The 11987-nt window shown below is 44.8% G+C and overlaps 3 non-coding genes across 3 annotated transcripts; all 3 read left to right on the top strand.

The window, feature by feature from the left end:
• The first annotated feature begins 642 nt into the window (after positions 1–642).
• trnar-ccu (transfer RNA arginine (anticodon CCU)) lies at positions 643–715 on the top strand. The gene has a single exon. It is a non-coding gene; the product is annotated as a tRNA-Arg (tRNA).
• Positions 716–7861: 7146 nt separating this feature from the next.
• On the top strand, positions 7862–7934 carry trnar-ccu (transfer RNA arginine (anticodon CCU)). The gene has a single exon. It is a non-coding gene; the product is annotated as a tRNA-Arg (tRNA).
• Positions 7935–10156: 2222 nt separating this feature from the next.
• trnat-cgu (transfer RNA threonine (anticodon CGU)) lies at positions 10157–10228 on the top strand. Its single transcript has one exon. It is a non-coding gene; the product is annotated as a tRNA-Thr (tRNA).
• Positions 10229–11987: the final 1759 nt, after the last annotated feature.

The raw sequence follows: 11987 nt of genomic DNA on the forward strand, positions 1-11987 counted from the left end.
TTTTTTCTCTATATCATGGGCATGTGTAAGTGCCTTCCGTTACACATTTTTTTTACTGCTTCTATCAGTTCGTATAGGTGAAAACGATTTCACAGTACCCCAGTGGCCTAAGACACTGGCCTCATAAGCCATGGATTGTGGGTCTTACTCTTTTCTGCAGTTGTTGAAAGCAGAGTGGCGCAGCGGAGGCGTGCTGGGCCCATAACCCAGAGGTCGATGGATCGAAACCATCCTCTGCTAAACAGCTTATTTTTAGCAATGAAGTGCGAACAATTAATTTTTTTCTCTATATCATGGGCATGTGTAAGTGCCTTCCGTTACACCTTTTTTTTACTGCTTCTATCAGTTCGTATAGGTGAAAACGATTTCACAGTACCCCAGTGGCCTGAGACACTGGCCTCCTAAGCCATGGATTGTGATTCCTACTCTTTTCACGGAGTGGTTGAAAGCAGAGTGGCGCAGAAGAAACGTGCTAGGCCCAGAGGTCGATGAATCAAAACCATCCTCTGCTAAACAGTTTGTTTTTAGCATTGAAGTGCGAAGAAAAAAAATCTGCTATATCATGGGCATTTGTCAGTGCCTTCTGTTACACATTTTTTTACTGCTTCAATGAGTTTGTACTGGTCGTAAATGAACTACAGTGCCCCAGTGGCCTAATGGATAAGGCCCTGGCCTCCTAAGCCAGTGATTGTGGGTTCAAGTCCCATCTGGGGTGTTTGAAAGCAGAGTGGCGCAGCGGAAGCGTGCTGGGCCCATAACCCAGAGGTCGATGGATTGAAACCATCCTCTGCTAAACAGTTTATTTTTAGCAATGAAGTGCGAACAATAATTTTTTTTGTCTATATCATGGGCATGTGTAAGTGCCTTCCGTTACACCTTATTTTTACTGCTTCTATCAGTTCGTATAGGTCAAAAGGATTTCACAGTACCCCAGTGGACTAAGACACTGGCCTCCTAAGCCATGGATTGTGGGTCTTACTCTTTTCTGGAGCGGTTGAAAGCAGAGTGGCGCAGCGGAAGCGTGCTGGGCCCATAACCCAGAGGTCGATGGATCGAAACCATCCTCTGCTAAACAGCATATTTTTAGCAATGAAGTGCGAACAATTAATTTTTTTCTCTATATCATGGGAATGTGTAAGTGCCTTCCGTTACACCTTTTTTTTACTGCTTCTATCAGTTCGTATAGGTGAAAAGGATTTCACAGTACCCCAGTGGCCTAAGACACTGGCCTCCTAAGCCAGTGATTGTGGGTTCAGGTCACATCTGGGGTGTTTGAAAGCAGAGTGGCGCAGCGGAAGCGTGCTGGGCCCATAACCCAGAGGTCGATGGATTAAAACCATCCTCTGCTAAACAGTTTATTTTTAGCAATGAAGTGCGAACAATAATTTTTTTCTCTATATCATGGGCATGTGTAAGTGCCTTCCGTTACACATTTTTTTACTGCTTCTATCAGTTCGTATAGGTGAAAAGGATTTCACAGTACCCCAGTGGCCTAAGACACTGGCCTCCTAAGCCATGGATTGTGGGTCTTACTCTTTTCTGGAGTGGTTGAAAGCAGAGTGGCGCAGCGGAAGCGTGCTGGGCCCATAACCCAGAGGTCGATGGATCGAAACCATCCTCTGCTAAACAGATTTTTTTAGCAATGAAGTGCGAACAATTAATTTTTTCTCTATATCATGGGCATGTGTAAGTGCCTTCCGTTACACCTTTTTTTTACTGCTTCTATCAGTTCGTATAGGTGAAAACGATTTCACAGTACCCCAGTGGCCTGAGACACTGGCCTCCTAAGCCATGGATTGTGATTCCTACTCTTTTCTGCATAGTCTAAAAGCAGAGTGGCGCAGCGGAAGCGTGCTGGGCCCATAACCCAGAGGTCGATGGATCGAAACCATCCTCTGCTAAACATTTTATTTTTAGCAATGAAGTGCGAACAATACATTTTTTTCTCTATATCATGGGCATGTGTAAGTGCCTTCCGTTACACATTTTTTTTACTGCTTCTATCAGTTCGTATAGGTGAAAAGGATTTCACAGTACCCCAGTGGCCTAAGACACTGGCCTCCTAAGCCATGGATTGTGGGTCTTACTCTTTTCTGGAGTGGTTGAAAGCAGAGTGGCGCAGCGGAAGCGTGCTGGGCCCATAACCCAGAGGTCGATGGATCGAAACCATCCTCTGCTAAACAGATTTTTTTTAGCAATGAAGTGCGAACAATTAATTTTTTCTCTATATCATGGGCATGTGTAAGTGCCTTCCGTTACACCTTTTTTTTTACTGCTTCTATCAGTTCGTATAGGTGAAAAGGATTTCGCAGTACACCAGTGGCCTGAGACACTGGCCTCCTAAGCCATGGATTGTGATTCCTACTCTTTTCTGCATAGTCTAAAAGCAGAGTGGCGCAGCGGAAGCGTGCTGGGCCCATAACCCAGAGGTCGATGGATCGAAACCATCCTCTGCTAAACAGCATATTTTTAGCAATGAAGTGCGAACAATTAAATTTTTTCTCTATATCATGGGCATGTGTAAGTGCCTTCCGTTACACCTTTTTTTTACTGCTTCTATCAGTTCGTATAGGTGAAAAGGATTTCACAGTACCCCAGTGGCCTAAGACACTGGCCTCCTAAGCCAGTGATTGTGGGTTCAGGTCCCATCTGGGGTGTTTGAAAGCAGAGTGGCGCAGCGGAAGCGTGCTGGGCCCATAACCCAGAGGTCGATGGATTAAAACCATCCTCTGCTAAACAGTTTATTTTTAGCAATGAAGTGCGAACAATAATTTTTTTTCTCTATATCATGGGCATGTGTAAGTGCCTTCCGTTACACATTTTTTTTACTGCTTCTATCAGTTCGTATAGGTGAAAAGGATTTCACAGTACCCCAGTGGCCTAAGACACTGGCCTCCTAAGCCATGGATTGTGGGTCTTACTCTTTTCTGGAGTGGTTGAAAGCAGAGTGGCGCAGCGGAAGCGTGCTGGGCCCATAACCCAGAGGTCGATGGATCGAAACCATCCTCTGCTAAACAGCATATTTTTAGCAATGAAGTGCGAACAAAAATTTTTTTTCTCTATATCATGGGCATGTGTAAGTGCCTTCCGTTACACATTTTTTTTACTGCTTCTATCAGTTCGTATAGGAGAAAAGGATTTCGCAGTACACCAGTGGCCTGAGACACTGGCCTCCTAAGCCATGGATTGTGATTCCTACTCTTTTCTGCATAGTCTAAAAGCAGAGTGGCGCAGCGGAAGCGTGCTGGGCCCATAACCCAGAGGTCGATGGATCGAAACCATCCTCTGCTAAACAGTTTATTTTTAGCAATGAAGTGCGAACAATAATTTTTTTTCTCTATATCATGGGCATGTGTAAGTGCCTTCCGTTACACCTTTTTTTTACTGCTTCTATCAGTTCGCATAGGTGAAAAGGATTTCGCAGTACACCAGTGGCCTGAGACACTGGCCTCCTAAGCCATGGATTGTGATTCCTACTCTTTTCTGCATAGTCTAAAAGCAGAGTGGCGCAGCGGAAGCGTGCTGGGCCCATAACCCAGAGGTCGATGGATCGAAACCATCCTCTGCTAAACATTTTATTTTTAGCAATGAAGTGCGAACAATACATTTTTTTCTCTATATCATGGGCATGTGTAAGTGCCTTCCGTTACACATTTTTTTTACTGCTTCTATCAGTTCGTATAGGTGAAAAGGATTTCACAGTACCCCAGTGGCCTAAGACACTGGCCTCCTAAGCCATGGATTGTGGGTCTTACTCTTTTCTGGAGTGGTTGAAAGCAGAGTGGCGCAGCGGAAGCGTGCTGGGCCCATAACCCAGAGGTCGATGGATCGAAACCATCCTCTGCTAAACAGCTTATTTTTAGCAATGAAGTGCGAACAATTAATTTTTTTCTCTATATCATGGGCATGTGTAAGTGCCTTCCGTTACACATTTTTTTTACTGCTTCTATCAGTTCGTATAGGTGAAAAGGATTTCACAGTACCCCAGTGGCCTAAGACACTGGCCTCCTAAGCCATGGATTGTGGGTCTTACTCTTTTCTGGAGTGGTTGAAAGCAGAGTGGCGCAGCGGAAGCGTGCTGGGCCCATAACCCAGAGGTCGATGGATCGAAACCATTCTCTGCTAAACAGCTTATTTTTAGCAATGAAGTTCGAACAATTAATTTTTTTCTCTATATCATGGGCATGTGTAAGTGCCTTCCGTTACACATTTTTTTTACTGCTTCTATCAGTTCGTATAGGTGAAAACGATTTCACAGTACCCCAGTGGCCTAAGACACTGGCATCATAAGCCATGGATTGTGGGTCTTACTCTTTTCTGCAGTGGTTGAAAGCAGAGTGGCGCAGCGGAAGCGTGCTGGGCCCATAACCCAGAGGTCGATGGATCGAAACCATCCTCTGCTAAACAGCTTATTTTTAGCAATGAAGTGCGAACAATTAATTTTTTTCTCTATATCATGGGCATGTGTAAGTGCCTTCCGTTACACCTTTTTTTTTACTGCTTCTGTCAGTTCGTATAGGTGAAAAGGATTTCGCAGTACACCAGTGGCCTGAGACACTGGCCTCCTAAGCCATGGATTGTGATTCCTACTCTTTTCTGCATAGTCTAAAAGCAGAGTGGCGCAGCGGAAGCGTGCTGGGCCCATAACCCAGAGGTCGATGGATCGAAACCATCCTCTGCTAAACAGTTTATTTTTAGCAATGAAGTGCGAACAATAATTTTTTTTCTCTATATCATGGGCATGTGTAAGTGCCTTCCGTTACACCTTTTTTTTACTGCTTCTATCAGTTCGCATAGGTGAAAAGGATTTCGCAGTACACCAGTGGCCTGAGACACTGGCCTCCTAAGACATGGATTGTGATTCCTACTCTTTTCTGCATAGTCTAAAAGCAGAGTGGCGCAGCGGAAGCGTGCTGGGCCCATAACCCAGAGGTCGATGGATCGAAACCATCCTCTGCTAATCATTTTATTTTTAGCAATGAAGTGCGAACAATACATTTTTTTCTCTATATCATGGGAATGTGTAAGTGCCTTCCGTTACACATTTTTTTTACTGCTTCTATCAGTTCGTATAGGTGAAAAGGATTTCACAGTACCCCAGTGGCCTAAGACACTGGCCTCCTAAGCCATGGATTGTGGGTCTTACTCTTTTCTGGAGTGGTTGAAAGCAGAGTGGCGCAGCGGAAGCGTGCTGGGCCCATAACCCAGAGGTCAATGGATCGAAACCATCCTCTGCTAAACAGCTTATTTTTAGCAATGAAGTTCGAACAATTAATTTTTTTCTCTATATCATGGGCATGTGTAAGTGCCTTCCGTTACACATTTTTTTTACTGCTTCTATCAGTTCGTATAGGTGAAAAGGATTTCACAGTACCCCAGTGGCCTAAGACACTGGCCTCCTAAGCCATGGATTGTGGGTCTTACTCTTTTCTGGAGTGGTTGAAAGCAGAGTGGCGCAGCGGAAGCGTGCTGGGCCCATAACCCAGAGGTCAATGGATCGAAACCATTCTCTGCTAAACAGCTTCTTTTTAGCAATGAAGTGCGAACAATTAATTTTTTCTCTATATCATGGGCATGTGTAAGTGCCTTCCGTTACACATTTTTTTACTGCTTCTATCAGTTCGTATAGGTGAAAAGGATTTCACAGTACCCCAGTGGCCTAAGACACTGGCATCCTAAGCCATGGATTGTGGGTCTTACTCTTTTCTGCAGTGGTTGAAAGCAGAGTGGCGCAGCGGAAGCGTGCTGGGCCCATAACCCAGAGGTCGATGGATCGAAACCATCCTCTGCTAAACAGCTTATTTTTAGCAATGAAGTGCGAACAATTAATTTTTTTCTCTATATCATGGGCATGTGTAAGTGCCTTCCGTTACACCTTTTTTTTTACTGCTTCTGTCAGTTCGTATAGGTGAAAAGGATTTCGCAGTACACCAGTGGCCTGAGACACTGGCCTCCTAAGCCATGGATTGTGATTCCTACTCTTTTCTGCATAGTCTAGAAGCAGAGTGGCGCAGCGGAAGCGTGCTGGGCCCATAACCCAGAGGTCGATGGATCGAAACCATCCTCTGCTAAACAGTTTATTTTTAGCAATGAAGTGCGAACAATACATTTTTTTCTCTATATCATGGGCATGTGTAAGTGCCTTCCGTTACACATTTTTTTTACTGCTTCTATCAGTTCGTATAGGTGAAAAGGATTTCACAGTACCCCAGTGGCCTAAGACACTGGCCTCCTAAGCCATGGATTGTGGGTCTTACTCTTTTCTGGAGTGGTTGAAAGCAGAGTGGCGCAGCGGAAGCGTGCTGGGCCCATAACCCAGAGGTCGATGGATCGAAACCATCCTCTGCTAAACAGCATATTTTTAGCAATGAAGTGCGAACAATTAATTTTTTTCTCTATATCATGGGCATGTGTAAGTGCCTTCCGTTACACCTTTTTTTACTGCTTCTATCAGTTCGTATAGGTGAAAAGGATTTCGCAGTACACCAGTGGCCTGAGACACTGGCCTCCTAAGCCATGGATTGTGATTCCTACTCTTTACTGCATAGTCTAAAAGCAGAGTGGCGCAGCGGAAGCGTGCTGGGCCCATAACCCAGAGGTCGATGGATCGAAACCATCCTCTGCTAAACAGTTTATTTTTAGCAATGAAGTGCGAACAATACATTTTTTTCTCTATATCATGGGCATGTGTAAGTGCCTTCCGTTACACATTTTTTTTACTGCTTCTATCAGTTCGTATAGGTGAAAAGGATTTCACAGTACCCCAGTGGCCTAAGACACTGGCCTCCTAAGCCATGGATTGTGGGTCTTACTCTTTTCTGGAGTGGTTGAAAGCAGAGTGGCGCAGCGGAAGCGTGCTGGGCCCATAACCCAGAGGTCGATGGATCGAAACCATCCTCTGCTAAACAGCTTATTTTTAGCAATGAAGTGCGAACAATTAATTTTTTTCTCTATATCATGGGCATGTGTAAGTGCCTTCCGTTACACCTTTTTTTACTGCTTCTATCAGTTCGTATAGGTGAAAAGGATTTCGCAGTACACCAGTGGCCTGAGACACTGGCCTCCTAAGCCATGGATTGTGATTCCTACTCTTTTCTGCATAGTCTAAAAGCAGAGTGGCGCAGCGGAAGCGTGCTGGGCCCATAACCCAGAGGTCGATGGATCGAAACCATCCTCTGCTAAACAGCATATTTTTAGCAATGAAGTGCGAACAATTAATTTTTTCTCTATATCATGGGCATGTGTAAGTGCCTTCCGTTACACCTTTTTTTACTGCTTCTATCAGTTCGTATAGGTGAAAAGGATTTCGCAGTACACCAGTGGCCTAAGACACTGGCCTCCTAAGCCATGGATTGTGGTTCCTACTCTTTTCTGCAGTAGTCTAAAAGCAGAGTGGCGCAGCGGAAGCGTGCTGGGCCCATAACCCAGAGGTCGATGGATCGAAACCATCCTCTGCTAAACAGCTTATTTTTAGCAATGAAGTGCGAACAATAATTTTTTTTCTCTATATCATGGGCATGTGTAAGTGCCTTCCGTTACACATTTTTTTTACTGCTTCTATCAGTTCGTATAGGTGAAAAGGATTTCACAGTACCCCAGTGGCCAGAGACACTGGCCTCCTAAGCCATGGATTGTGATTCCTACTCTTTTCACGGAGTGGTTGAAAGCAGAGTGGCGCAGCGGAAGCGTGCTGGGCCCAGAGGTCGATGGATCAAAACCATCCTCTGCTAAACAGTTTGTTTTTAGCATTGAAGTGCGAAGAAAAAAAATCTGCTATATCATGGGCATTTGTCATTGCCTTCTGTTACACATTTTTTTTACTGCTTCAATGAGTTTGTACTGGTCGTAAATGAACCACAGTGCCCCAGTGGCCTAATGGATAAGGCACTGACCTCCTAAGCCAGTGATTGTGGGTTCAAGTCCCATCTGGGGTGTTTGAAAGCAGAGTGGCGCAGCGGAAGCGTGCTGGGCCCATAACCCAGAGGTCGATGGATCGAAACCATCCTCTGCTAAACAGTTTATTTTTAGCAATGAAGTGCGAACAATAATTTTTTTTCTCTATATCATGGGCATGTGTAAGTGCCTTCCGTTACACCTTTTTTTTACTGCTTCTATCAGTTCGCATAGGTGAAAAGGATTTCGCAGTACACCAGTGGCCTGAGACACTGGCCTCCTAAGACATGGATTGTGATTCCTACTCTTTTCTGCATAGTCTAAAAGCAGAGTGGCGCAGCGGAAGCGTGCTGGGCCCATAACCCAGAGGTCGATGGATCGAAACCATCCTCTGCTAAACAGTTTATTTTTAGCAATGAAGTGCGAACAATACATTTTTTTCTCTATATCATGGGCATGTGTAAGTGCCTTCCGTTACACATTTTTTTACTGCTTCTATCAGTTCGTATAGGTGAAAAGGATTTCACAGTACCCCAGTGGCCTAAGACACTGGCCTCCTAAGCCATGGATTGTGGGTCTTACTCTTTTCTGGAGTGGTTGAAAGCAGAGTGGCGCAGCGGAAGCGTGCTGGGCCCATAACCCAGAGGTCAATGGATCGAAACCATCCTCTGCTAAACAGCTTATTTTTAGCAATGAAGTTCGAACAATTAATTTTTTCTCTATATCATGGGCATGTGTAAGTGCCTTCCGTTACACATTTTTTTACTGCTTCTATCAGTTCGTATAGGTGAAAAGGATTTCACAGTACCCCAGTGGCCTAAGACACTGGCATCATAAGCCATGGATTGTGGGTCTTACTCTTTTCTGCAGTGGTTGAAAGCAGAGTGGCGCAGCGGAAGCGTGCTGGGCCCATAACCCAGAGGTCGATGGATCGAAACCATCCTCTGCTAAACAGCTTATTTTTAGCAATGAAGTGCGAACAATTAATTTTTTTCTCTATATCATGGGCATGTGTAAGTGCCTTCCGTTACACCTTTTTTTTTACTGCTTCTGTCAGTTCGTATAGGTGAAAAGGATTTCGCAGTACACCAGTGGCCTGAGACACTGGCCTCCTAAGCCATGGATTGTGATTCCTACTCTTTTCTGCATAGTCTAGAAGCAGAGTGGCGCAGCGGAAGCGTGCTGGGCCCATAACCCAGAGGTCGATGGATCGAAACCATCCTCTGCTAAACATTTTATTTTTAGCAATGAAGTGCGAACAATACATTTTTTTCTCTATATCATGGGCATGTGTAAGTGCCTTCCGTTACACATTTTTTTACTGCTTCTATCAGTTCGTATAGGTGAAAAGGATTTCACAGTACCCCAGTGGCCTAAGACACTGGCCTCCTAAGCCATGGATTGTGGGTCTTACTCTTTTCTGGAGTGGTTGAAAGCAGAGTGGCGCAGCGGAAGCGTGCTGGGCCCATAACCCAGAGGTCGATGGATCGAAACCATCCTCTGCTAAACAGCTTATTTTTAGCAATGAAGTGCGAACAATTAATTTTTTCTCTATATCATGGGCATGTGTAAGTGCCTTCCGTTACACCTTTTTTTACTGCTTCTATCAGTTCGTATAGGTGAAAAGGATTTCGCAGTACACCAGTGGCCTGAGACACTGGCCTCCTAAGACATGGATTGTGATTCCTACTCTTTACTGCATAGTCTGAAAGCAGAGTGGCGCAGCGGAAGCGTGCTGGGCCCATAACCCAGAGGTCGATGCATCGAAACCATCCTCTGCTAAACAGTTTATTTTTAGCAATGAAGTGCGAACAATAAATTTTTTCTCTATATCATGGGCATGTGTAAGTGCCTTCCGTTACACATTTTTTTACTGCTTCTATCAGTTCGTATAGGTGAAAAGGATTTCACAGTACCCCAGTGGCCTAAGACACTGGCCTCCTAAGCCATGGATTGTGGGTCTTACTCTTTTCTGGAGTGGTTGAAAGCAGAGTGGCGCAGCGGAAGCGTGCTGGGCCCATAACCCAGAGGTCGATGGATCGAAACCATCCTCTGCTAAACAGCTTATTTTTAGCAATGAAGTGCGAACAATTAATTTTTTCTCTATATCATGGGCATGTGTAAGTGCCTTCCGTTACACCTTTTTTTTACTGCTTCTATCAGTTCGTATAGGTGAAAAGGATTTCGCAGTACACCAGTGGCCTGAGACACTGGCCTCCTAAGCCATGGATTGTGATTCCTACTCTTTTCTGCATAGTCTAAAAGCAGAGTGGCGCAGCGGAAGCGTGCTGGGCCCGTAACCCAGAGGTCGATGGATCGAAACCATCCTCTGCTAAACAGCTTATTTTTAGCAATGAAGTGCGAACAATTAATTTTTTTCTCTATATCATGGGCATGTGTAAGTGCCTTCCGTTACACCTTTTTTTACTGCTTCTATCAGTTCGTATAGGTGAAAAGGATTTCGCAGTACACCAGTGGCCTGAGACACTGGCCTCCTAAGCCATGGATTGTGATTCCTACTCTTTTCTGCATAGTCTAAAAGCAGAGTGGCGCAGCGGAAGCGTGCTGGGCCCATAACCCAAAGGTCGATGGATCGAAACCATCCTCTGCTAAACAGCTTATTTTTAGCAATGAAGTGCGAACAATAATTTTTTTTCTCTATATCATGGGCATGTGTAAGTGCCTTCCGTTACACATTTTTTTTACTGCTTCTATCAGTTCGTATAGGTGAAAAGGATTTCACAGTACCCCAGTGGCCAGAGACACTGGCCTCCTAAGCCATGGATTGTGGTTCCTACTCTTTTCACGGAGTGGTTGAAAGCAGAGTGGCGCAGCGGAAGCGTGCTGGGCCCAGAGGTCGATGGATCAAAACCATCCTCTGCTAAACAGTTTGTTTTTAGCAATGAAGTGCGAAGAAAAAAATCTGCTATATCATGGGCATTTGTCAGTGCCTTCCGTTACACATTTTTTTACTGCTTCAATGAGTTCGTACTGGTCGTAAATGAACCACAGTGCCCCAGTGGCCTAATGGATAAGGCACTGACCTCCTAAGCCAGTGATTGTGGGTTCAAGTCCCATCTGGCGTGTTTGAAAGCAGAGTGGCGCAGCGGAAGCGTGCTGGGCCCATAACCCAGAGGTCGATGGATCGAAACCATCCTCTGCTAAACAGTTTATTTTTAGCAATGAAGTGCGAACAATAATTTTTTTTCTCTATATCATGGGCATGTGTAAGTGCCTTCCGTTACACCTTTTTTTTACTGCTTCTATCAGTTCGCATAGGTGAAAAGGATTTCGCAGTACACCAGTGGCCTGAGACACTGGCCTCCTAAGACATGGATTGTGATTCCTACTCTTTTCTGCATAGTCTAAAAGCAGAGTGGCGCAGCGGAAGCGTGCTGGGCCCATAACCCAGAGGTCGATGGATCGAAACCATCCTCTGCTAAACAGTTTATTTTTAGCAATGAAGTGCGAACAATACATTTTTTTCTCTATATCATGGGCATGTGTAAGTGCCTTCCGTTACACATTTTTTTTACTGCTTCTATCAGTTCGTATAGGTGAAAAGGATTTCACAGTACCCCAGTGGCCTAAGACACTGGCCTCCTAAGCCATGGATTGTGGGTCTTACTCTTTTCTGGAGTGGTTGAAAGCAGAGTGGCGCAGCGGAAGCGTGCTGGGCCCATAACCCAGAGGTCGATGGATCGAAACCATCCTCTGCTAAACAGCTTATTTTTAGCAATGAAGTTCGAACAATTAATTTTTTTCTCTATATCATGGGCATGTGTAAGTGCCTTCCGTTACACATTTTTTTTACTGCTTCTATCAGTTCGTATAGGTGAAAAGGATTTCACAGTACCCCAGTGGCCTAAGACACTGGCCTCCTAAGCCATGGATTGTGGGTCTTACTCTTTTCTGGAGTGGTTGAAAGCAGAGTGGCGCAGCGGAAGCGTGCTGGGCCCATAACCCAGAGGTCGATGGATCGAAACCATCCTCTGCTAAACAGCTTATTTTTAGCAATGAAGTGCGAACAATTAATTTTTTTCTCTATATCATGGGCATGTGTAAGTGCCTTCCGTTACACCTTTTTTTTTACT

This window comes from Salmo salar, chromosome ssa17 (assembly GCF_905237065.1).
Source record: "Salmo salar chromosome ssa17, Ssal_v3.1, whole genome shotgun sequence".
NCBI classification, from domain to species: domain Eukaryota; kingdom Metazoa; phylum Chordata; class Actinopteri; order Salmoniformes; family Salmonidae; genus Salmo; species Salmo salar.